The sequence below is a fragment of the Pezoporus wallicus genome, unplaced genomic scaffold (genome assembly GCF_028554395.1).
Source record: "Pezoporus wallicus isolate ANWC-B61680 ecotype Strahan unplaced genomic scaffold, APGP_CSIRO_Pwel_v1 contig_6966, whole genome shotgun sequence".
Taxonomy (NCBI): Eukaryota; Metazoa; Chordata; class Aves; order Psittaciformes; family Psittacidae; genus Pezoporus; species Pezoporus wallicus.
In genome coordinates, this window is record NW_026639746.1 from 2,472,656 (window position 1) to 2,496,950 (window position 24,295).

At 41.0% G+C, this 24,295-nt stretch overlaps 1 protein-coding gene across 2 annotated transcripts in view; it reads right to left on the bottom strand.

Annotated features, from left to right (window-relative positions):
* PLXNB2 (plexin B2) overlaps positions 1-23,803 on the bottom strand; it is a 114,609-nt gene extending 90,806 nt beyond the window's left edge. The window contains exon 1 of one of the 2 annotated variants that reach the window (XM_057415831.1): positions 23,735-23,803. The gene's annotated coding sequence lies outside the window, so the exon portion shown is untranslated. Of the gene's footprint in view, positions 1-19,680; positions 19,700-23,734 lie in introns of those variants that run through there. The other variant, XM_057415834.1, reaches the window with a different exon arrangement.
* Between the last annotated feature and the right edge of the window lie 492 nt (positions 23,804-24,295).

The window sequence follows — 24,295 nt, forward strand, 5'->3', positions numbered from 1 at the left end:
TTTATTTCCAAAAAAAGAGCATGTGCGATGAAAATATTTTACTGGCTATTTCACACCAGTCCCTCCAAAACAGAGTTCCTTCCTTTACAGTTACAAGTCCTCAGCCATGCTGAACAAAATGCTACCACCTCCATAGACCAGCTCTAATGTACATGAGACAGATGTGAGTAAAACCAGGCAAGGCATAGATGGGCTCAGGACCTACTCCAACTGAACCTGTCAACCAGAGCAGGAGCTCTTCACGGCCTGTGTTGAGAGCTCTGACAGGATTTAGGTGATGCATAAACTTGCAGACACTTAGAATGGTTTGGGCTGGAAGGTACCTTAAAGATCACCCAGTTCCAACTCCCCTGCCATGGGCCGGGACACCTTCTGCTACACCAGGTTGCTCAAAGCCCCATCCAGCCTGGCCTTGAACACTGCCGGGGATGAGGCAGCCATGGCTTCTCTGGGAAACCTGTTCCAGTGCCTCACCACCCTCACAGGGAAGAACTTCTTTTTTATGTCCAATCTAAGCCTAACCTCTTTCAGTTTAAAAGCTTTGCTCCTTGTCCTGTCACTACAAGCCCTGCTGAAAAGTGTCTCTCCATCTTCTTGTAAGTCCCCTCTAAGTACTGGATAGGGCTCCCCTATGCTGGGTGCAATTTTTACTTGGAAATGCTGCTGCCCAGTAAGTGCACACACATACATGATCTCTTCCTCTTTGCCCTGAAGAAAACTACAGGCCTAAGTCCCAGAATTTGTCCCTATAATTACTGGTCCAAGATTTACAATTTTCTCCTGTCTCCTCAAAGGCTTTCAAGAACCACATGTTGTGCTCCTAAAGATCAGAGTATGCAATTTGAGATGCATGGAAGGAAATAGCTACAAACAAGCAGACCTGCCCTTCCACTCCTATCAGTAACAACCCACATTTTGAGCTATTTATTTATCTGGATGCTGATTTTGCAATCAAACTATTCTCAAATAGTATTTTAACCTAAAGCAAGACTCAGAAATATATCTTTAAAGAAAAAAAAAAGACATACACACACGCACAACTGTTTGCACTGTAAATAGAGCATCTGGCTTCAGTCTCCTAACACAAAGAGTTGACTTTTCCTAAGAGCTGGTAACTAAACCCTCTCTGTCCTTGACTGATGAGCTGGGTTAACCTGGCTCAAATAAAGGAGTGGCATTTGTTATGCTTCCGGCAGCACAGTGTGTCTTTAACCTATTGCTTAAATAAGTGCTGTCAAAGCATCCCTATGAAAAAGCACACCACAAAAGAGGCAAACCCATGAGTAAAGTCATGCAAACTCTTTACTTCTTACCAGAGAGGCTGCAGGACAAGTTGGGCACAATGTTCGCTTCATACCCAGTCCTGCTCATAGCAACCCCATTTCCAGGCCCCGTTTCATTTTGATGTTTGAATAAACACGAAAGTATGCCCTGTGCAACAGTCAATGTCAACAAATGGAAAAGACGTCTCCACCAACTCTACTGGCTTCCCACAGACCTGACAAAATTCCAGGTCTGGTCCTAGTGACAAGACAGATCACCTGCTCCCCAGTGTTGCAGCCTCTGCTGCTGCAGAGCACGGTAGAATTCTGGTTGTAACAAGATGAGTTTCTTCTGTGTGTTTGTAGTAGGGCAGAGAGGCCACTGCAAGGCTGCTTGGCAGCTGTTGGGAACATTTTTCTCACTTGTAAGAGCATTTGGACACATGAGTTAGTAGAGCCAATAAGGGCCAGCTATATTATACGAGGTGAATAGAGAGCAGTGTAAATCCTCCTCCTTGCATGACCAGTTTCATCCCACAATCCTAATTATTCAGGCAGCCTCCAAAGGCTTCTGCTGGGCAGCCTTCTTCACGCATCTTCTGAGCTCTTAAGCTAAATGTTTTGTTTTTTTTTTTATGGTACCCACTGATGTGGTTAAAAGGTCTAATCCAAGTACATTTTACAATGCTTGCTTTGTATGCGGAGTACTTGGGTATATATATTTCAAATTAGAATTTACAGAGACTACTCAATGTATTTAGAAATTCTATCCACTAGATAAACTCTAAATTCAAACCTGAACACTTTCTACAGGGGAATATATATCTAGGAAAGTCTTCGAACACGATCACCATGCATAAGCACTTTTAACTGTTTGAAAGCAAATAAGCTGCAAATTTATAGGGGTACCTTAAGACATAAAGTTTATAGTGCTGATGTGTACGGATAATAGGAAATATGCCACAAAGCATGATGTCATTGAAAACAGAATCTGCATTCCCCTGCAAACAACTGAAGGACACTCAGAAGTACAGTACTTTATATATGAATATTCTAAAGAATTCATTTGGACATCCTTACTTCCAAGTAACCAGAATGCACAGCTCAGTTGTTTCAGGAGCACTTCTACATGTGGTACATAAAGGAAAGAACAAACTACTACTGCAACAGCCAAAGATTGCAAGTTTTTGTTCAGGCTGCATATTTCATGAGAGAAGTCCTTCTATAGACTCAAGTAAAAAGGAACATTTTTATGGGCTAGTTTACACTGTAAAATATTCTCCCTAATCCTTGTAAAAATATATTTCATGCTAATTTTTCTGCCTGAAAGCATTTTTGCAGACAACTTTGAACATTTCTATCACACTTTATTAGCTTTGAGTGGAACTAATTTCACTAATTTTCATCAGGTTTATTAGGATCTGTCCAGATACCAGATTTGTAAAGTTGATCCGGTTTTATAGAAAGCCCTCAAACTGGTACATTTTCATTTCCCAAGCAGACATCTATCTTCATCTACATCTTGTAAAGTATTAAGTACGTCCTTGGCTCTTAATTAACTAGAGGCAATGACCTACGCATCAGGTAGTAGTAGCACCAAATTAGTGGAAATGTATAATGCTTGCAGTCTTACCAGACACATCACAGTAGAGAGATATTTGCCCATTCTTGCTTCATACACTGGATGTGATATACCAGCAATCTGTAGCCATGACAGAATACTAGCACAAGACTCACAATTCCTACCCCTTGGCCTCATCTTTCCAATGTGAATTTCTAAAGACATTCAGATGGTAATATATCGTGCATTTATGACTGCCATCAGAATGTTGTATCTCCAAGCTTTAAATATGCCTACCATCGAACTACAGTAGGATAACCATGGAGGTTTGTTAAACATGCAAGGCTAGAACCTGCTGGGCACAGGAAGGCTTTGAAGCATTGGAAACTCCTCTGTGGAAGAGTTTGCCCTTCCAAAACAAAGCTGGAAATCAGTCCCAGAGACCAGAAATCCCATTTCAACATCTGCAAATCGCATTATGACTGAGTCCTCAACAAGAGACAGATTTCCAATAGCTTTTTGCTGCAGGTGTACAGAGTCTGTGGAGTCACATCAGAGGAAGCTTCACTCTGAGACATAAATGACTTCTATTACACTATGATGTTTTGCAAGTGCAAAAATTTGTTAATACAATCTACCATCAAATAACTATACACCATCTCCCACAGAAAACAGCAGGAGCTGCAAATGTGTATCTGAGCATAGACTTCTCTCACTAGCTTTCTATAGGACTTGAATGGTGATATAACAGAAAGCCAGTAGGACACTCAAACTTGTTATTTTCCATTTGTTTGATGGGAGAAAAGCAAGCATGAGTTTTAACTGACAGATATCCAAAAATTACTAAAATACTGAAATAGGAAGATGTCTGAGATGATGAAGATCATTCTTCAAGTATCTCTGAAATCTGTGACTGCTTGTTCTGAGAATTCAAGTAACAATCTTGAACTCTCGACTAGTTCTGTATCAGCATCTGTAAAAAGCTGGAGTCCATTCAGGCTGACTACACTGCAATTTGATATAGGTAACATGACTGGCAAGTGAACTCCTAATATTGATTCAAAGAAAGGTGGCACAGAAAAGGGTTGGTGCCAAAAGATCAAACCGTGCTGGACAAGGGTCTCGTGCGAGAAGGCTACTTCACCATGAAGCTGAGCAAGCTAAAGATGCTTCAGTCTCCAGGCTGCAACACTGGAGTACGGTCTTTTTATTCCTTTGCAAAGGATGTGTGGCACACGGGTGAAAAACATTACAAAAATGAGAACTTATCTCATGGCAAGATTAAAAAAGAAAAGCAGAATAAGCACCCAGACAGCGCCAGTAGATTGCTAAAATTAGCTATGGTATTAAACTTTCCATAAAGTGTTGGGTAAACATCTTCAGGCAGAAAATTCATAGGCATTTCAGACAGAAATGTGTTTCTCCACATACTTTTCAAACCGGAGTGTCTGTGAATGACAGTCACTGCTCTTTGGTTTGTCCCTGCCCACAGCAACTAAGGGAAGGTCTGAAGTCCACCGCCTCCAGCTCTGCTACCTCATGGGGAGGAAAATGGAGCCAGGACTCTGCTGCTGGCTCTGGCCTCCATCACTGCCACCATGTTAGCTTCACAGTAACATTGTGGGCAGGATTCCCATGCAGGCAAAACAAGGCATTTTAACAATGCACTGTTGGTTTCAGGCCTAACCATACACAGTCATTAAGAAGTGGTAAGCAAGAGCACTTACTGCTTCCATGCATTTAGAAAGAACCACGGTTGTGCAGCAGAGAAACCGTCATGCAGATTAGTCCACATTGCCCAGTATATGCCCAGTCAGCCTATTCTCCCTGCAAACTTGAAGCGTGAAAGCACCCTCTGTCACCAAAATGCCAGGAAATTCTCCTACAATCTCACCCACTGATTTTAGTGAAAGTATTAAACTGCCTTTAGTGAAAAAAGACAAAACATTTTTAGTCCCAGCACTCATCGATTTGCACTGCTTTTCCTGTTGTGTGATATCTAGCAGGTTGCAAAAGTACACAGTTAAATGAGAACGCTTGTTTAGGTTTCAGCTTTGTCTATACTTATTTCCCTCATTTGTTTTTTAAATGAGGTTATGAAATAAGACACTTAAATACTTTTAAGTCAATACTTAAAATTTAGATTTGTTTAGTCTGAGTATAAATATTTATTTAGACATAGTTAGGCTTATGTCAAATAAGAGCGTTCAGCTAAAGCGATATAATCGTTCAGTAACGTTAAACCAACTTGGGAATTCAGACAAGCCTTTGAAAAGTAAAAGCATTAACAGGGCATAGAGATTTGCAGAAAAGAATGGAACAAGAATATGGTAAGATGAAGTAATTTACTTTTCATCTCTCTTGAAAAACTGGCCAGCCTCTGGACTCTGGGAGGCCTCATCCCCCTAGTACAGCCACCCAGAAGACAAAGCTATAGGGAAACTGCCTGCAATGTGGAATGGGGATAAGAATGGCTTGTGTTGGGTGTATTTGTTATTGCATTGAAGTAATTGATCCCTGATGCTAAAGAGAGTAACCCTGATGGGATTCAAATACTCCAGACATTAATGAAGTCTCTCTTACTTTCTGGCAGTGGATTTAAACTGTCTTTGCACCCACTGCACCATGCAAGCAAGAGAGGCAGTGGTTTAACATTAAAGACCTGCAAGTGTTCAAACTGAGGAGGTTATAATTCAAAGAGCAAAGCAAGGTAACCTTGCTCATGTCACCAGTATGTAAAGCCTGCTCACTGCCACAGGAAGAGCCAGGGGAGGGGATGGGTTCCTGCCTCCATACACAAAAGACAACACCACAAGACATCTACACCGCTGATAGCAGAGGTCACTGCTTGATCTGAGCACATCTGGAAAAAATGCACCAGCTCCATTAGGTGATTAAACAAACATCTCCCCCCTCAAAAATAGCTCTGCTCAGCAGGATCACTGTTTGCTTATTTGAAAAAGTTCCTCAACTTGTAATGTCTTTCTCATATCCTCCCAGCCTAGGAAGTCTAAGAACCGCTGACAAAGCAGTCTGCCGTACTTTGTGTTAAACAGCCGATTTCACTGTACCAGGAACATGAAACACCAGAGTCACAAGCCAAGAGCCACATCCCCAGTCCTTCCCACACAGCAAGCACAGTTAACAGAGCTTGAGGAAGTGCACCGAGTATTGTAATGATGACACACATATAATATTTTATTAAGGTTTGTATTAGCCTTTAAGCAGCAGTGTGACAGGGAAATAAAAAAAAATCCACTAGGAAGAGCCAACCTTTGTCTAGAAGAATCAGTGGTCCTTAACCCCTCCAGCAGTGCATCAGTACAGGATGGCCATAAACCTGTGGTAGATGCTTATGGAGAAACTTCTTCATTTCTAGCACAAACCAGGCCTCTCTCTTTCATGTGTTCTGGAGTACTGCGACAATACTCATATACAACTCCCACAGTTGTCTAGGTAGCCTGACAGGGATCAGCACTTTTATTAACAACACTTTGTTTAAACTTAGTGGAACTTCTATTTGATTTATGGAGTGCTTTGCAAGCTTCAGAGTGATTTGCAGAAAATCACTATGATCTGCTCATAGGGCTTGCTTCACCCAGCCCTGAATGAGTCGGGTGACACAGTACCTATTGTCCTACCATCCGCAACCCTGCCCACCATCTTTTGACATATGACCTTGTCCAATTAAATAAACAGAGCAATTTAGATAAGGCAGAAGGTAATTATTAGAGCTGGATGGTGGCCAGCTCCCTGAAGCAGAAGTACCATTCTTTGAAAAAAGCTTGATGCTGTTTAGCAAAGTTTAATGACTGGAAGCTTTCAAGAGCTTTGCGCTGTACTGCATCCAGCGATGAAGCATCCAAGTGTATGGTGCTCACTTCAAACCACAGTGGGTGACAGTGGTGAGGTCTTGGGCAAGACTGTTTCTTTCAAAAAGGTGTTTGGAAATAAATGCCTTTCTAAGACACTCCTTTTTAGACCTAATCACCTACATCTTAACTGGACCCTATTTATCCTAGAATAGGTAAACATGGAATCAGGACTGTGTTGCTACTTTCACATCATCTTTTTTCCTTTCACCCTGGGGAATTGACAAATCCCATTTCTTATGGAAGGATTTGTTTTTCACTGTCCCTGGCTTATTTGCCAGGGGCTTTTTTTTGTTTTTTTTTGTTTGTTTGTTTGTTTGTTTTGTTGTTGTTGTTGTTGTTTTTTTTTCCAATGGAAGACAGAGAAAGAAGAAAGAGGATGGCAAATAATACAATCATAGTGAGAGGGAATGTAGAAATAAGACATTTCCTTTTTGTGCATTTAAACTCAATTTTTTTTCCGTATAAACATGAGATTTACCACATGGTCATTTCCCGCTAAGGTTCTCAAGTGAGCCTGTGCCAGTACTCCCCCATCCCACCCACCCAAAGGACTTCATTACGAAAAATCCCTGACCTCTTCCAGAGGGAACAGGATGCAGCAAGAATGAATGAAATATTTGTAAGGGCCTCATCCTCTCTGAGCATCCTTTCAAATCTCAGCCACCAGTTGGTCCTACACTGAGCTTTTTGTTCCTGGCATGTCTGAAGGAGGTCATAGTATCATAGGTCTGAGTATTAGTTTAGCCTACTCTGGTAAGTCATTCAAGTGTTTTTAGCCCACCTAATTGCATTGAAACTTTTATATTCAACCTGCTGGAGTGACAAATCCTTTCTAATTTTCTTTATTTGGACAGGACACCAGCTTTAGAGAATTGTGGAATGCTTTGGGTTGGAAGGAACCTTCAAAGATCACCTAATGTAGTCCAGCCCCCTGCCATAAGCAGGGGTATCATTCACTAGATGAAGTTGCTCACACCCTCATCCAATCTGACTTAGCACGCTTCCAGGGACAGGGCATCCACTTTTCTAAGCAACCTGTTCCAGCGTCTCACCACTCTAAAAGAATTTCTTCATTTGTCCAGTCTAAACATAACCTCTTTAACCAGTGCCCCTTGTCCTGTCACTACAGGCCCTAACAAAAGTCTTTCTACATCTTTTTTATAATCCCCCTTTACATATTGAAAAGCCACACTAAGGTCTCCCCAGGGCCTCTTCCAGGCTCAACAACCCCAACTCTCAGCCTTTCTTCTTAGGAGAGGTGTTCCAGTCCTCTGACCATTTTTGTGGCCTTCCTCTGGACCTGCTCTAACAGGTCCATATACTTCTATACCGGGAACCCCAGAGCTGGCCACAGGACTCCAGGTGGGCTGCATTTTGAATGATGCTTCCTTGTTTCCGATAGCCTCCCGAAACCACTCTTCATTCCCATTCCTGGCAAACTGAAAAACCACTCACTGACCCTATGCCTCCAGCCTCCCACATGCCTCCAAAGGTTGAACCCTTCCCCTTCTCACAACCTTCCTCCTTATACACTGAACACAAATATATAAGATTTTTAATTTTTCTACTCATGCTGAGGACAGAGGAGGGAAGCAAGACAAAGGAAAGATGGAAGCTGCTGCAAGCACACCATGCCTGTCCTGCAGCCCTGGCTTCTGCCAGGTTCTGGCCTTTGCTCTGGCCCTGGGCTACACAGCTTCAGACAACCACTGTTTTTATATTGTGGAAGACCCAGAGGCCTAAGTGGGATTCGAACACAGAAAACAGCCCAGTACAAGGTGTGCAGTCTAACCCAGCTTGCTCATGACTGACAAGCAACCACCACATCCCTCACCCCTGCTGAAACGCTCCTTGGTACTAGCTTTCCCCAAACACATGTTCAGTTTACACGTTACCTAATGACACCCCAGTATGCACAAACAGCTGCCACAAGAAGGTGGACAAAAAGAAGTCCAGTTCTGACTCTTCAAATCATTTTGGTAAACTTCTTTTCTCCCCCTTCAGGTATGGTTTGAACTAATTACAGAGAAGGTTACTGTTCAAATAAGCAGCTCTTTCCCGTCCATTGTCACACCTCAAGGAGAATGGTATTTAGGCAATGTAGGTACTATTAAGATTTGAGATTCCGTCCAATTAAACACCGATACAAGAGGAAAATTATCCTTTTAACAGATTACTAACAGCACACTGGTTTCTGTTGTCCACATGGGATCTTGAAAATTGACTGGCTGCATGGAGCTCAACATTTTATACTACTTCAGTGGAGAAACGGAGCAGAATTAGGAAACAATTATTGATAAGTATGCAACTGTGGCACCATAAAAGCCCCATAGGTATGACCAATCTGAGGAGAAAGAAATGTAAAAAAACAGCTTTCACATTTTTCCTTTTTTTTTCCTTGCTTGCACAGTTGGAAATTCATTCCCTACTGTTTCATATTTCCTATACTGATTAAAAGTGTTACCTACTGCATTATTCTCTTCAAGGCATGGATTTGCTAGGTGAATGCATCGTTAGGAACAACAGGGCTGAGGTAGGGAAACGGGGCTGAACTGAAGAATTCTTTCACTAAATGAGCTGCAAAATGTATTTTTCCAATAGCTTTCATACACGACAGAAATTGCTTTTCCACATCAAAGTCAAGACACATTCAAATAATGAGTTAGGCAAGAACCTCAAGGATAAGACATTTACATTTTTAGGAACAAATGGACTTATAACAACACAGGGCATTAATCCTGGTCAGCACCAAAACCAGGTCTTCTGGGAAAGCTTCTGAAGATATTTTTGCTCTCTTTTCTCTGCAGAGCCCTCAAGAACCAGCAGAATCAAGTACTGCATGCCTCAAGAGAGCTATACATCTCAGCACAGGAAAGGAATCAGAAGTCCCTTTGAGCTAAATGTCTCACTTTCTCATCTAGGAGAAACTTTTCTATAAAATGACAGTAGTCTTACCACTATTCTAATAATTGTACTTCAGAGGTGAAAGAAACAAGTTGGTTCTCTACTAGGTTTTTTCTGCCTGGTAGAAGTAAGCAGTAAATAACCATTCCATTAGCTTGCTTAGAAAAGTAAACAATCTAATTTTAGTCTGAATGGCAGAGGAAGATAAATACATTGGATTTGATTAATGCTGATGCTAGAAGTTGTAGTAGGAAGTCAGCAGTTCTTAAAACTTTGTTCATGTTCAGATTCCATGAGCTCCAAATCATTTTATCCTGTTTCATTATGCATTCTGTCAGAGAGGTCACCTACATAACCTCCATACTTTTCTCCTAGAGTTACAGTTACAAAATAGGGCTTGGGTAAAACATTTCTTGACTTATGGCATCCCTGCCAACTGCATTTGGAGTTCAGGGGCTGCTTAGAACCACATCACCACCAGTAAGTACTTTTTGTTTAGCATTGTTTTAAAATGTCTTATCTCAATGAAAACTTGGAAATGAAATTCTTGCAAAATGCACAAATTGTTTTGTTTTCAGTCCTATTTTAAAAATTTGAACTTTAAACACCAAAACCATAATAATCCATGAACTTTGTTTCTCTTCAGTTAGTCTTAAAGAGTGCTGGACTCTTTGGCCAGCATTTACAGGAATGCTTTAACACCTCTTGATCTGCTGAAGTTCTGTTCTCTATGAATAGGTTAAAATATGTGGCATCACTTATAATTTTACTGCTTTTTTCAAAAAGGCATGTGTGAGTTTATTTAATTAATTTGCCTTGGAGGGAAATTGGACAATTTATTCCATGTTAACAGTTAGTTGAAATAAACCATTCTTAGCCCTATAATGACAAAAAATGGAAGTAGCTTTCCTAAGGTTTGCCATACCAGAGTGCAGTTCTGATAACTTTTGGCTATGTATACTATTAGTTTCCTACTTTTTCCCACAAAATCCCCCAAATTCTGGATTCTACAGAAGTTGAACTACCTTTACCCTGTCGGCACTCAGCAGCCCTGCTCTTTTTCTCGTGCTCAAACTTGTCTGACAACCTCAGATTAAACATTATTATACTTAACTCCAGTAGAAACTGAATCCAGATTTCAAGCACTTAAACACAGCAATGGGGATCTCTGCACTTAGATGCAGATATCTATATTCAGGAAGAAATGCACACCCTTGGCTGGAGGAAGTGGAGGATGTGAACACATGGATAACTGCAGTGTTCATACAGTAGCTCTGTTGAGAAATCTCAATTCAGGCTGTTGAGTGCACCTACACCCATCTCTAATGCTTTGCTACCAGATGTCTTTGCCTGAAGCAGGGCTCCCTGATCCAGTGCTAACAAGAAATGCTTCTATATTTATTGGAACAGACTGAGGGAAACCTGACTTTTAGGGCATGGAATTGACTGTGTGATCTGGGCTCCTGGCACAGGACCAGCTCGGGCATTTTACCCACTGATGAATGCAATGATGAATTCCCATTTTCAGAGTGGTAATCTGAGCTCCTTTCAGTTTAACTTGAGTACTGACCTCTATGCATCCACAAATTGGACTGTGAAAACCCCTAGAAAAGAAGGCTTCAAATACATTTTTCTCCCAAGAATTCCTTGCCACCTATTTTTAACATTCCTGCTTTGCGTCCTGCTTGTTCACATATTTTGCTCCCATGGAAGTGGAGGCACCTTATTCAAGGCTGCTGATCATGCTTGAACTAGTCACTGCTTTGAGCATTATGAGCCCGTGTCCTTCTGGTGGTGTAGCCTTATGCCTGGTTGGCCGGAAAACCCACAAACATCCCCCCTTTACCCCCGCCATGTACCAGGATATGTGATACTTCAATGATGTAAAACAAGACTTCAATGTCATATTTCCCCTGTCAGAACACAGCCTGGAGTCCCTAATTCTTGTCTGAGAAGGCAAACACTTTTATCCAGTTTCCATTATTTCCTGCTGCTGCAGAGAACCCATTCTCTCCCAACCACTGCCGTGAAATATTCATCTATAAAATAGCTCTTGCTTGAATGTTTTCTTTTTCTCCTGAAAAAAAGATTTGGGAACAGCAGGGATACTCTTAAAATCTGCATCATAATCTTTATGACATGTTTTATCATCAAGCATCTTTAAGCTTTTACCATGGCTCCCATAGTAGTCTTGAGTGAAAATGGGGAGAGCTAAGATGCAAGAGACTAGTGTTAGAATTCTGTGGAACAAAAAAAAAAGAGGGTTTACAGTATGCTAAGGGAAATCTCAGCAGTAAGCTATGAAAATGCTGGATGCTAGTGCTATACATCAACAAACAATATCCAGAGCCCCACAATTTACATAGGAAACGCTTTTAACAGGTACGGTTTCCCCAGCTCTCAGCCACCAACTCAGCCTCCCCTTGTAGCTCCCAAATAAGTCTGCAAGTCCACAGATCATCAGAGCTCTCTCGGGGATAACGGCAGCAAAGCCTGGCGCCTGCACTGTGCATTTTTTGGAGTGTTGCCATGGTGATCTCCAGCACGCTCATCCCCTGAGAGCTCAGCTCAAAACTCAGAGGGAACCAAAGCAGGACAAAGAAATGACACCCAAGAAAAAGCAACAGGGAAATTGTATGTAATAAGCATACATACACACTTTCATACAGAAGCTCTCAGAAAATAGTTATTTATAGAACTGATCTGTCTGCAGTAAAGAAGCGCAGTCTTCATAGTCCCAACTCTACACCAGGATGGTCTATGGAATAAACCCAAGAATTTCTAACCCTGACTCAGCTCGTGGATCACTATTTGGCAGCGGGTAAATCCTCAGCCTCTGTACTGTGAAAATCCAGATTTGTGCAGTAAGGACAGAGAATAAGGGATAAATAAGCAGATAAAAAGAGATGCCTTTAATAATATAACGCTGTAGAGCAGGAACAGATCACTAGATAGCTAGAATCTGATATTCACTTTTTAGAACATTACATTTCATTATTCCATGAAAACAGTTAATACAACAATTCTTAACTATTTGAGCAATTTAAATTTTCACCAAATACTTTACATCATCTGTTGGTCCTTATGGCAGTTATACTCTTACTGCATTCTCAACAAAAGGGAATTGCATTTGTGTGAACATGAAAACAACACTCTATCGAGCAGTGTACAATCTTGATGTATAGTTGATAAACCTGTTGTATGGTGCTTTCACTCCTGCCCTACAAAAGTGCTGTGTTATCATGGCCGTACAGAGATAAACCAGCAAGAAGAGACACCAAAATTGAAAATCTGGGGCATGTCAGATATGCCACAGTCCAGAAATAATACTAAATGAGAGTCAATCAATGTTTTGCCATTAGGTAGCATGTTTCAGTCAGAGCTTATTATCAAACAATGCCAGGCCCTTTTGTGCCTAAAAGCTCTGAGCTCACTTAGCTCCACACAGCTTGATGCTCAGCTACTTGTGCATGGTAGTTTCTTTTCCCAAAATAAATTATATTCTCTATGTTCCTACCTTAGCTTCTTATTACTGTTACAACAGACTTTGTTAGTCCTCTCCACATCATCATCTATTAGACCCTCACATAAAAACTTCATCGTGTTATGGAAAGCTGCCGCCTCCCAGATGAGCAGAGCTTTTCAGTCAGATCTGCTTTAACTTCCATCAAAGCTTTCAGGTTTGGTACAGCAAAAATCACTTCAGATTCTTGTTCTTTCCCTGCCCACAAAATTTGATGTGGTGTTGCTTATGACCACGGGCAACACTTTACTTGCTGCCTTTGGACTAGTGCCTGACGCTCATCACCGTGGAAGGTCACCTGCTGACAGGAAGCTTACAGAGCTTTGGTTTCTTCAGCATATTCATGTTTGCACAGTCCTGTTGACTATGGACATAGGGTCACGTGGAGTATATTGCTTGAGTATCCATTTGCATGATGCCCAAGAGTTTACTCAGCACATGTGCCTCTCCTCACTTGGGTCCTTCAGTTAATCTTTCTTTGCTACCCACTCATTGAGTGAATTCTTTGTGCTTCTCCAGGCTGTCACCTCTCTAGTTTTCAAACTAGCACAGAATGAACAACTTCTGGCTGGAGGAAGGGCTGAGGGAGAGATGCAACTACAGTCTTTGGTATTTATCTTTCCATCTTTAGCTCCTTCTCTCTCAAAAGATGCTGACACCTGCCTTGAGCAGCCTCCCTGTATTTTAATCTTTCTTGATCCCCTCTAACAGTGACTGATTTATTTCCAGCATATACTGGTATTTCTACTCAATTGCAGGGAAAGAATTTGAACTTTAACGAGATCCCTACAAAATCACTGATTGTGGTAGGCAATAATATTATGGTTCCTATGAGTTCATACCTTGATCCCTTCAGGGAAGAGGTTTTATTTACCACAAATAAAGATGAAGCCTGACAGACAGCCTTCAAATCAAAGCACAAACCATAAAATGTCTGATTCACGGAACCAGCATTTAACAGCTTAACTTAGTCTTTATTTAGATATTATTTTGCATATTTCACCCATAATGAAAGCAAACTTGTGAATAAAATAATTTTGCAATCTAACTTACCAAGATCACTCACCCACTGTCAGACAAGAATTCTCATAAAATTTGCACTTATGAGATCAATTTGTACTGATTTCTGTCTCTCAGATGCTTATGCCTTTTTCAAGGCCAGTGAATGGAAAATTGAGACCGTAGTACAATTCCAACCACACCAGAAAACGTAGCTGTATGCTGTAATGTGCAGCTGCTTAGGGAATTTACTTAAAAGGCTCTATTTTCCTTACTGTAACAGCATGTACTCTCCCACCCACTACTTGTATGACAATATTTTACAAGGATACCACAAATCTTTAAAGCATGGGGAAGAATTAACTACACAGGGGATGTCAGATATTTACCTTGCCCGAGAATGTTAGATGTATTAGATGAATGCTGAAGACAATAAATATAGTTCAACTTCAGTAAAGGAGTTGGCAGAACAAGACAAGGAGCATCACTGCAGAAATCCTTGCCTCAAAAACATCATAAAACATCAAATGTGCCTCCTCCCCCCTTGCCCCTTCCCTTTCCTCTCCCCAGTTATTCAGCAATTGGAGTTACAGGGAAGGCTTTTGCAGCTGCTTAACAGACATGTGAAGGAGATCACAGCAAGCCTAATACCCCACTTGGGACACTTCCTTTTTCCTCTACCGTCCCACAGGGTCAGAGTTTCAGTTTTATCAAGTGAATCTGACAACAAGCAGCTTGCCCCTCCCTCTACAGGTTGTCCTGCTACTAATTTAAAAGAAAGATTTTGGGTAAATGCTACACTTTGCCTAACAGCTGGGCAAAAAAGTTGATACCTAGTGCATCACTAGAGAGAATCTATGCTGTGTCTAAGTGCAGTAGTCCCTTGCTCTGAAAAGGAAAGTCCCTGCTTTGGGCATGCAAGGGGTGGTGAGAAGACTCTCATGGAGCTGTTACGGCAGGAACTACCCATTTTTCAGCTCCTGGCCAGGTTAGTTTTCAGCTCTTGCTTAGGCTTCAGATTTGGCTGCACGCATACTTACGCCACCCATGAAAGTGGCAGAATCAAGCAGCTAGGGGAGATGGGGGAACCAACCCACCTTGTTCAACAATAGCATGGACTGGTACCCAATAACATAACTGTATAAACTTGTCCTGACACAACTTAGGTAAAACACCTTCAGTAGGTTTCCTACAACTGAAAAAAAGAAATTCTGCCTCTCGCCTTGCTAAAGACAACAGACAGATAGGCTTGCTGTGAGAGGATGTTATCTCTGCTCATTCTTCCTTCGTGAGAATAAACACCAGCTTTCCTATAGGATAACTATTTTCAGGGTACCACATTTGCTTACACTAATGTTAGCTTATTTAATTTTGCTCAAGTTTTGTAAAATAGATGTATTTGGAACATCTTCCTTTCTTTATTTCTTTTTATTTCCATTCCCCATCTACATTATTTACTTGTTCTTTTCCTCCTGGTCCTATATATACTTCAAAGACATATTTTTGAAAACCAGTTTCTCTCAGCATAGCATGCCCCCCAGCTGTAAATGCTTTGCTCACATAAACCTCCCTTAGGAGAGATAACTTCTTTGCATAGAGCTCCTTTAGGCAACATCTGTAATCATGAACAGGTAGAACATTCCCATGTGGCGCAACTCAATAAGGAAGCATACGCATCCGGCAAAGCAAACCCAGGGCAGCACCACAAATATTTATACAACAGATAAAATCCATATCCTGCAGCTTGGACCACTATAAAAAATGCTATCCAATATATCTTTCAAGTCAATCAACCAAAGAATTCACATATGGATGGACGGCTTGATATAAGTTCACCCAAGGGTATGAAAAACCTGGGAATGCAATGGATCAGCTTATGCCTGGGTTACTGACCACACAGACCTTCCTTTCCTAGCACCACCCTGGCCTTTTAACAGGATCTCCTTGGCTTTGTGACCAAGCAGACCTCTCTACAGTCACTCCATTTCTGGATACCTCTGATGAACGCTGGCAGTCAATGCCACTACAGAGCTGAGACCAAAGTAGACATTTTCTCCCGTACAGAAGGATATAGCTCATGCTTTCTAAAGATGCTGACTGTAAGAAGTGCTAAAGGACTTCAGGAAGCTGCTCCACCACCCCTGACATCAGCTGTACTACATGTTTCTGCTCACTACATTGGAAAAGGTATTGTGACCTTTTTTTCGCCCTCTGAGTACCCTGAAGAGCCAAATGGCCTGTAGCCTAACCTGAAGACTTTTGGATGTGGAACTGATTCAGAGGATGCCAAAGTCAAAACTGTGTCCCAGCTTTCTGTTCTTAGTGAGGGTCCTCTGGCATCCCCTGTGGTGTCCTCGGGACTTCTCTGACATGCAGCAAGAGGTTCTCAGCAGAAAACACCTCAAGAAAGGAAGGTAAGAAGAGGACGTCAAAGTGCAAATCCTCATAACATTGCCTGTAACAGGTACTATGATTTGTGAAGTCATCATTCCCACATGAGGGAAACAAATACTGTATTTTTTAAAAATAGAGTTAGTCACAGCTCTCTTTATATATGAAAAATAGCTAGCCAGAGCTCTCAGAGCAATGCCCACCTTATGCTTCCTCCGTGCAACCAGCACAATCACTCTTTCTCCAGGTTCAAAACAACAACAACAAGAACAAAAGCACAAGCTCTAAACCCCATGCTTTTTGAAAACATAGATCTAGCTTTGAAGCAAACTGTGGCAGGTCCCTTTGGTTGTCTGGAAACTTCCAGACACATTGTAAAGAAAACCCTAGCTGTGTATAAACACAAGAGCTGTGATGTTTCACAAACTCAGAAATTTCCAGGAACTGTAATTTAATACAATGCATTTAACTAGTCACAAATTAAACTGATGCAATTGTAAGGAAAACCTGCAAGGGTAAACAAGACTGTATTTTGTGTATCCCTGAAAGACTTCTGTTTGTGAAGTCATTGGCTTACTGACTGACAGTGAGAAATTTCCTACCTAAAACTAGATGTGTTTACGTCTTGACATTACTACATGACATTGTGCTTGATCAGATTGAGTGCTGCAGTACCAGGACACTAGACTATTGTTTAGCTGTCCAAAAGAACAGCTACTTTTAAATAGAATGTCTTTTGCATGTACTGCATTAACTCAATCAAATAAGGTTGAGGCTTGCCTTGAATTTAGCCCTAAAAAAGTATTAAGCAGACAAGTATTTAATTCTTACGTTTATCCTTGTTAAATCCTTTAATTAAATGTAAGATTAATTGACCTAAAGATTATTATAGAGATATTTCTCAACTAATACACTTAAATGCATTAAAGCAGGGAGAAAAACAAAACAAGGACACAAGCTGGGCTTATAAACAGGTTCATGCAAACAGCATTAAAAAAGTAATACCCTGAGAGGATAGGGCAGTTTTCCATATTTGCTAGAACAAAAGTAACAGCAAAGGTTAAGAACAGTGGAGGTGGCATATTCCATACAAATCGGCACACTAATACAAACCATTTCCATTTAGCAAAGCAACATACCAGCTCACCAAAGACAACTGCTTAAACAACATCACTGCTACCCTGAAGCAAGAGGATGCAGGGCAGGAACGGAGCAGAGGTCCTCAAACTGCTAGCTATAGAGAGACCCATGACACCACTTCAGCTAGGCTGTAGGCTCAGAGTGTATGTCAAAAATTAATTAGACCTGAAATGAATGGGGGCCTCCTAAAATTGTACGTTTATTAGTAATTGCACAGTTGCTGCTGGCATAGTTGCCAACAGCACATAGCAGAAAGATCATGAGCAAGAAAAGAGGCAGAACAGTACCCTTATCTGTGCCTGTTCACACTGGTACTGTGTGAAGCGGGGCAAGGAGGCCGATTTCCCTGACTCCAGCATTGGCAGTCCCATGAAAAGCCTCACTTTGGCCAGGAATCAAAGGTTTATGGAGACAAAGCTAACAAAGCATCTGAGAATGACACTAAAAATCATATTAAAACCCTGAAATCAATGCTAGAGTTGATGCTCACAACTGATTTACAACAGTTCCCTCTAAGTCTGTAATGCACTTCTTTTTCTAAGCACGGACAATTGTCAATTTTTATTGCCAGACACAACAAGAAACTCAGTGCCAATATTCTAACTTCTGTGAGAATACAGACTAATACCCCAAATGGGCACCACAACCTGCTTATTCTGTAAAATCCTGTGGGCTGACATACTGAGCTGAGAGTGTTACGGGGGTCCATCTGCCTCTCAGTCCCACCATGGATTAGGAGAAGGAAGAAACCTGTTACAGTGTGAGCACCAACCAAGCAGTTGTATTCACCAGCCTTTACAGGAGGAAAAGGAGGGCAGGTTAGATTGATAGCTTCAAAAGGAATTTCTCAGCGCATCTCCTCCCTGCTCTTCCCCCCGATTGAGATAACCCCAAAACTTCAAATCTGGCTCTAATAGAACAAAGAACTGATGTGAAACCCTATTTTACTGCACCCAGCTTTTCTACTCTGTTTCACTAGGCTTAGGTAAACTGCTTTTTTGCCTCTCTTCATCTCCCCAGGATGCAGCAGACCTTGCCAAAAATAACTACATTTTAATTTTCCTTCACAATTCCCTTGCAGAAGTCTGCACTGTTTTAATGCTGGAACATCACATATCCTTTTAATCCCTGCCTACACATTTTAACATTTCAAACACATGATTATTTATAAGTGAAAAGCCACTAGGGCTTTGGTGAGGTAAAGTGGTTTAGAGGGGACTGTAACTGGGGAGGGGGGAGAAGGGAGGGTGAGTCATCATTTTCTGGTTTGAATCCTTCACTCTGTTTTGGGCTTTGTGATTAGCAGTAGCAGTTATTCACTCTGAGCAGGGCCAAGACAGCAAACAAGTCCTCTGAATTTGAAAGCCAAACAATTCCAGCTCCTAATTCAGCCCTGCATGCCTGCTCCAGGCTGTTCAATCACTGAGAGCCCTTTCTGTAGCCTAGGCTTTTCCCTCCTTTACGTGCCAATCCATCGATGGCCTTTGGCTGGGGTTTTGTCTGTTCCCACCTGCTCCTGCAAGGAGAACAGACTGGGACGGAGTGACGCCATCCTTAGGTTCTGTACTGTATTCAGGGCTGGGCATTGCCACAGCAAACGGAGCAAACAGGTTACAAAAACTGTTTGCACAGACAAAGCAGGGCACTTTAACACCACCACTGCTCCAACTAAAACACCACTTGGAAACAAGTTGCACTGCATACTGAAGGAAAGACAGCACTTGTACAAAATCCCCTCTCCTTTCAGTTGTTGCTCAACAGGGCAGCAAAAAATTTGTCTTCCAGCCCAATTATACCACTCTGCTGACGCTTTAACAAAAGGAGAAAGAGCCATGACAGAAATAACAAGAAATAACCTGCATCTCTAATGGGAGCAACGGGAGGAGGCAGAAAAATTAACTGCCATCATACACAATGTTTCTTCCCACTTTGTGCACTTCCCTCTCTATGCACCCCTTCTACACACACCTTCCTGCAAAAAAATCTCTAAAGCCTGACCCTCCCAAACCCATCCATATCTCATACCTCTTGCAGCTCCTCTGAGAAACAACCCTTTGCCTTAAGCTCTGAGAGCTGGGCAGTGCAGGACCCCGAATCCAGCCTGGGAATCAACTACATTCAAGTTCCAGCTCTAGACCTTGTAGGGATGCCTAAGTCTGGGAAAAGCCTCAAGTGTGGATGCCTTGGGTTCAGCATTTCTGTACCAAAATACTTGCACTCAGTTTCAAAGTGTAAATACTCTTGAGCTCCAAGTATAATTTAGGACAACTAAGAATATGCAGAACCTCTGAGAATTAGACTAGTTATTTCAGTGAATTAACTAGGTAGCATTTGAGAAAATGCTGATGTTAGGCAGTATTTCAGCTTCCTGAGCTATAAATGGATATAATTTTTACTTACCTGACAGGTGTGCCATGAGAATTAGCTAATATTTAAAATGCTTTGCCAAGTATTAATTAAAGAAGGATCGTTTTGCATTTAAAATAGCTAGTATTTTGAAGCTGGATCCATTCATCTCCTAAAATGGTAAAGAATCTACTGTTTGTTTTCCTATGTATTCCCCAGGAGACTATTTCAGAGAAACATAAGAAAGACAGGCTGACATGCAGATCTGTTTTTCAATGGATACCTCTAAATTTTCTTGCAAGAATCTTCTCTCCTGCGGGTCTTGTAGCCAGACCTGTAGACTTAGGTCAACTGTTACTGAATGTAAGGAGAAAGGACACCCCCTCAATAAACCACCTTTCTATAACTAACCTACTACTCTTTTTTATAAGGCAGGTCTCAAAGTGAAGTGTGAGAAGTTTATAACACATTGCAGATATTCAAGTACTGCACCTACTGGTAAAGCATAGCCTCATTTCTCCATAGAGGGAAAGTGCCAACATATGGGCAAAACTCTATTACAGATTCATCTGTAGCCGGCGATATGAAATATGCCCAAAGCTAAGCAATGCTTTTGTTAGATAGGTCACATATGTTGGCTGCTGCCAAAGAAAGATGTAGAGCCAAGGCTGGCCTATGGACCCAGCTTTCTCCCAGCCATTCCATGCTCAGTACTAAGGGCAGGACTTTGACCATGAGCGTGCTTGTCTCAAAGATCTAGCAGCAAAGGCATGACATCTGGCCTTTATATGGCCCAGTGAATATAAACCCAGATTAGAGGGAAATAAAAGATTGTATTTGATAGCATATGGGAAAACAGCAGTGTAAGACTCCAAATAAGCTGCTCTTGCACACTCTTGAGAGATCATTATGGAGGGGTTTCCTGTGGTTGCCACTCCTGGTAGTTACAGCCTGACCTGGTGTCCCAGGCTACTCGTTCTGGTAATCTAGAGTTATCATCTTTCCTGGAGCTGCAGTATTTTCCTTGCTGTCAGCCAGACAACACAGGGAAGATGGAGCCAAAGGGAAAGAAAAAAAAGATGGGGCACAGGTACTGGAAGAGATGCCAGAAGGCGCAGGCATGAAGACAGATGCACCCCCTGTGCAGTCCTGCTGAAAGCCCTTTAGGGTCTCATGATGATGACAGCACAAATTCCATAAGAACTTTTTGCAAAGCCCACGTCTTGTTCTCACCAAGACATGCAGCAGATACCGAACAAATGTTACCTGATGCTTTGGTGACTTAAGTCCTATGGATCTAAAGATGAGTCTCAGAGGTAACTCTAGGGTGTCCAACTCAATTGACTGTCATGTATAGAAAATATTAAAGATTCTTATGCAAATCTTTCACAATAGTCTCTATGATGGGAGACCTTTTCCCTGTTTCCCTTGCCTCATTTATTGCACAGCATAGGCATTACTTAATGAACTAGCAACTCTTCAATATTTATTTTTCTCTCACTCAGTGTGACTCTATGCCTTATTTACCGTGCTATCATAGAATCATATCCAAACGCTGCTGAGAATTATTTATAGCATTTACTATACAGGAGCCAAGTTCTTGTAAATAACAATTTTATGATACTGGGCTGGATCATGAAACTAAGGTGGACATTTCTGGGATGATTTCTGTTTTTCAGCAAATACTTTATAATCCTAGAAGTCTAATCAGCATCTTCATAGACTAATGTCAGATAGCTGCAAGAGCCAGATCAAAAAGAAGGTTTCCATTTAAAAGCTCAGTCTAAACATGCACAAAATTATCAGAAAAGTAACGTCTACTGCAGTTCATATTTATTTTAACATCAGGGACAAAGTGCTAGTATCCATCTCTCCACAGGGAAGTATTCATTCTCCTGCCAATTTCACGACCACCTAATAGTCACACTGTCAACAGTCCACTGCTCCCTGAAATACAGCTCTACCTCAAGTCTTTTATCTGTTTTCACATACGTACATATATGAAATGGCATTTTAATTGGAGAGATATCTTTTACAATTCAACCCATACTCAAACAGCACTTTCCTGCTAAACAAGCACTAAAAAACCTACAAAAAAATCCCAAATACTCTGCTGATTTTACAAAATAAAAAAAGGGAACTAAAGACAACAGTGCTTCTTCCCAAGATTCCCAGGAGAAACAACTGAAGATCAGGTTGGTGAAAATAACGTGAAAGTAACTCAACAAAAACTTTCATGTGTACAAACTCATCACACCCATGTGTAACTGTTCAAGAAGTGCCACTGGCCTGAACAAGATCAAATGAGATGCACTTTTAGGACCATGAAGCAACCTAAGTGAAAGGTGCCAGTAAATGCCTTCAAACTTTGTTTTGTTCAATACACACCAGAAGCCTTTAAGGATTTCATTTTGTATCTTACAGGCCTATATAGGTTTCAAACCGGGCCAAACATGGAGAGTCAATGCACAGCCTTGTCTCTAAACCTTTAGCTTAGGTTCAGTGTTGTCAGATCTGAGGATCTCCATTTCAAGCAACCCTGTATCACTAGGCAACTCTATATAACCAGACAGCATTTCACAATGTTCCTGCAGTATCACACTGTTTCACTACTATTGGTCAGTTAGTAATTTTAGAAGACAAGTTTATAAAAGTCCAAAGGCTAAAATTAAAACTGCCCCAGCTTGTTAGAAATTTAAGACAGAATCACTGCCCTATTTGACATCGAAGTCATGAATTCTGTACTTTATCCAGCATTTGGAAAGGCTTAGTTGGCGGCTTCCAAACTCATCAGGCATGCTCTGGAAAATGGCAGGTGAGATTGTGGGAAAAATGTGATATGAAAAAATCCTGGAATGAATCCGTGGCAGCTTGAAGTTCATGATTAATGCTAGCCTGCGCACCAGAGCTGCTCAAAGCCTCCTGGGGTATGACTTGTAGAGATACAGCTTTGCTTCACACACAAATATGTACCTACATATAAATATGTTCGTGCAGACAGCTAGGGAGTTCACATTATTACGAAACACAGGCCGGGAAAGCTGTTACTTTAAGAAAAATAACGGTGTATTCACCAGCAAAGTAATAGTTTCAAAAGGGTCTAGAAAATGAACCAAAGCTCTTATTGTTAGAGAACTATTGACTCCAGTTTTGAAAAAGTGACCTCAAGTGAGCAATGATGCACTTAGCCTGGAACTTGCAGCCACTGTATTTCACTCTAAATTGAATTGCCAATCCACAGTGCAATCTTCTTCTACGATAAACTCACATCTTTGGGGTGAATATACAGAAAAATACTATAAACTGGCTGCATTATTTGAAGTTAGACTAAATTCCTCTAGAAATGGAAAATGTGTCCACATTACAGAATTTAAGGATCCCCATGAGTATTTATATGGGGGTAGCGGTGGGTTTTTTTTCTTTTAAGGGCACTTAGTGGCAACTTCATGTTGACATTTTTCCTGCAAGCAGTTCATAAGCATGCAAATAGCTAACAGCATGTGGCCCTGTTAAAAGCATTTAAGTATATATAACCTACAGACCTATACTGAAAACCACATAATAGACATTTTTTACCTCACACACATATGCACCATGATCAGACTCAGCATTCTTGCCATACTAAAAGTGGTCTTTTTGGTAAATTAGGCTGCCAATTTAGCATCATTTATAATATCACCAATGTCAATGGTTTGCAAACATAAATAATAGACACATGCTGCAAAATACTTACATTCACTTTTCCGCTAAGTCTTCCTCACTACACTCAAGTTATTCTCCAGGACAGTGTTTAATCTTCTTACTAAATAAAAGAAGGCAGCAATTAAAAAGATATTCATATGCATTAAGCTATGCTCAATCACCTTAATTTTATGAACTTTAAAATATTGATTGAAGATCATCTGTAGTGTCCCATAAACTTGTAATTTGTTTATATATAGTCCATTTTATTACATTTTAAACACAACTTTAGCACACCATAACTTTCAATCCTGAGGCTAAATTGGGCAATGTTCTGTATTTCAATAGCTGCTTGGATAATAAATCAGATGGACAGTTGCTCACAGATGTACAACTAATTAGTGAAGAACTAAAAGCTCAACTGATATATTACGAGAGATAATGGCTGGCATTACAGATGGGGTATTGTATGATTTGGCTCTTTTCTAGCTAGAGCTTGATCGCACTAATATCAATGGCAGTACTCAGCACCTCCCACAATCAAACATTTAAGAATAGAAGGGAAACAGTGTCTGTCCCTCTAGGGAAGGATAAAATACCATCTGCTACTCCT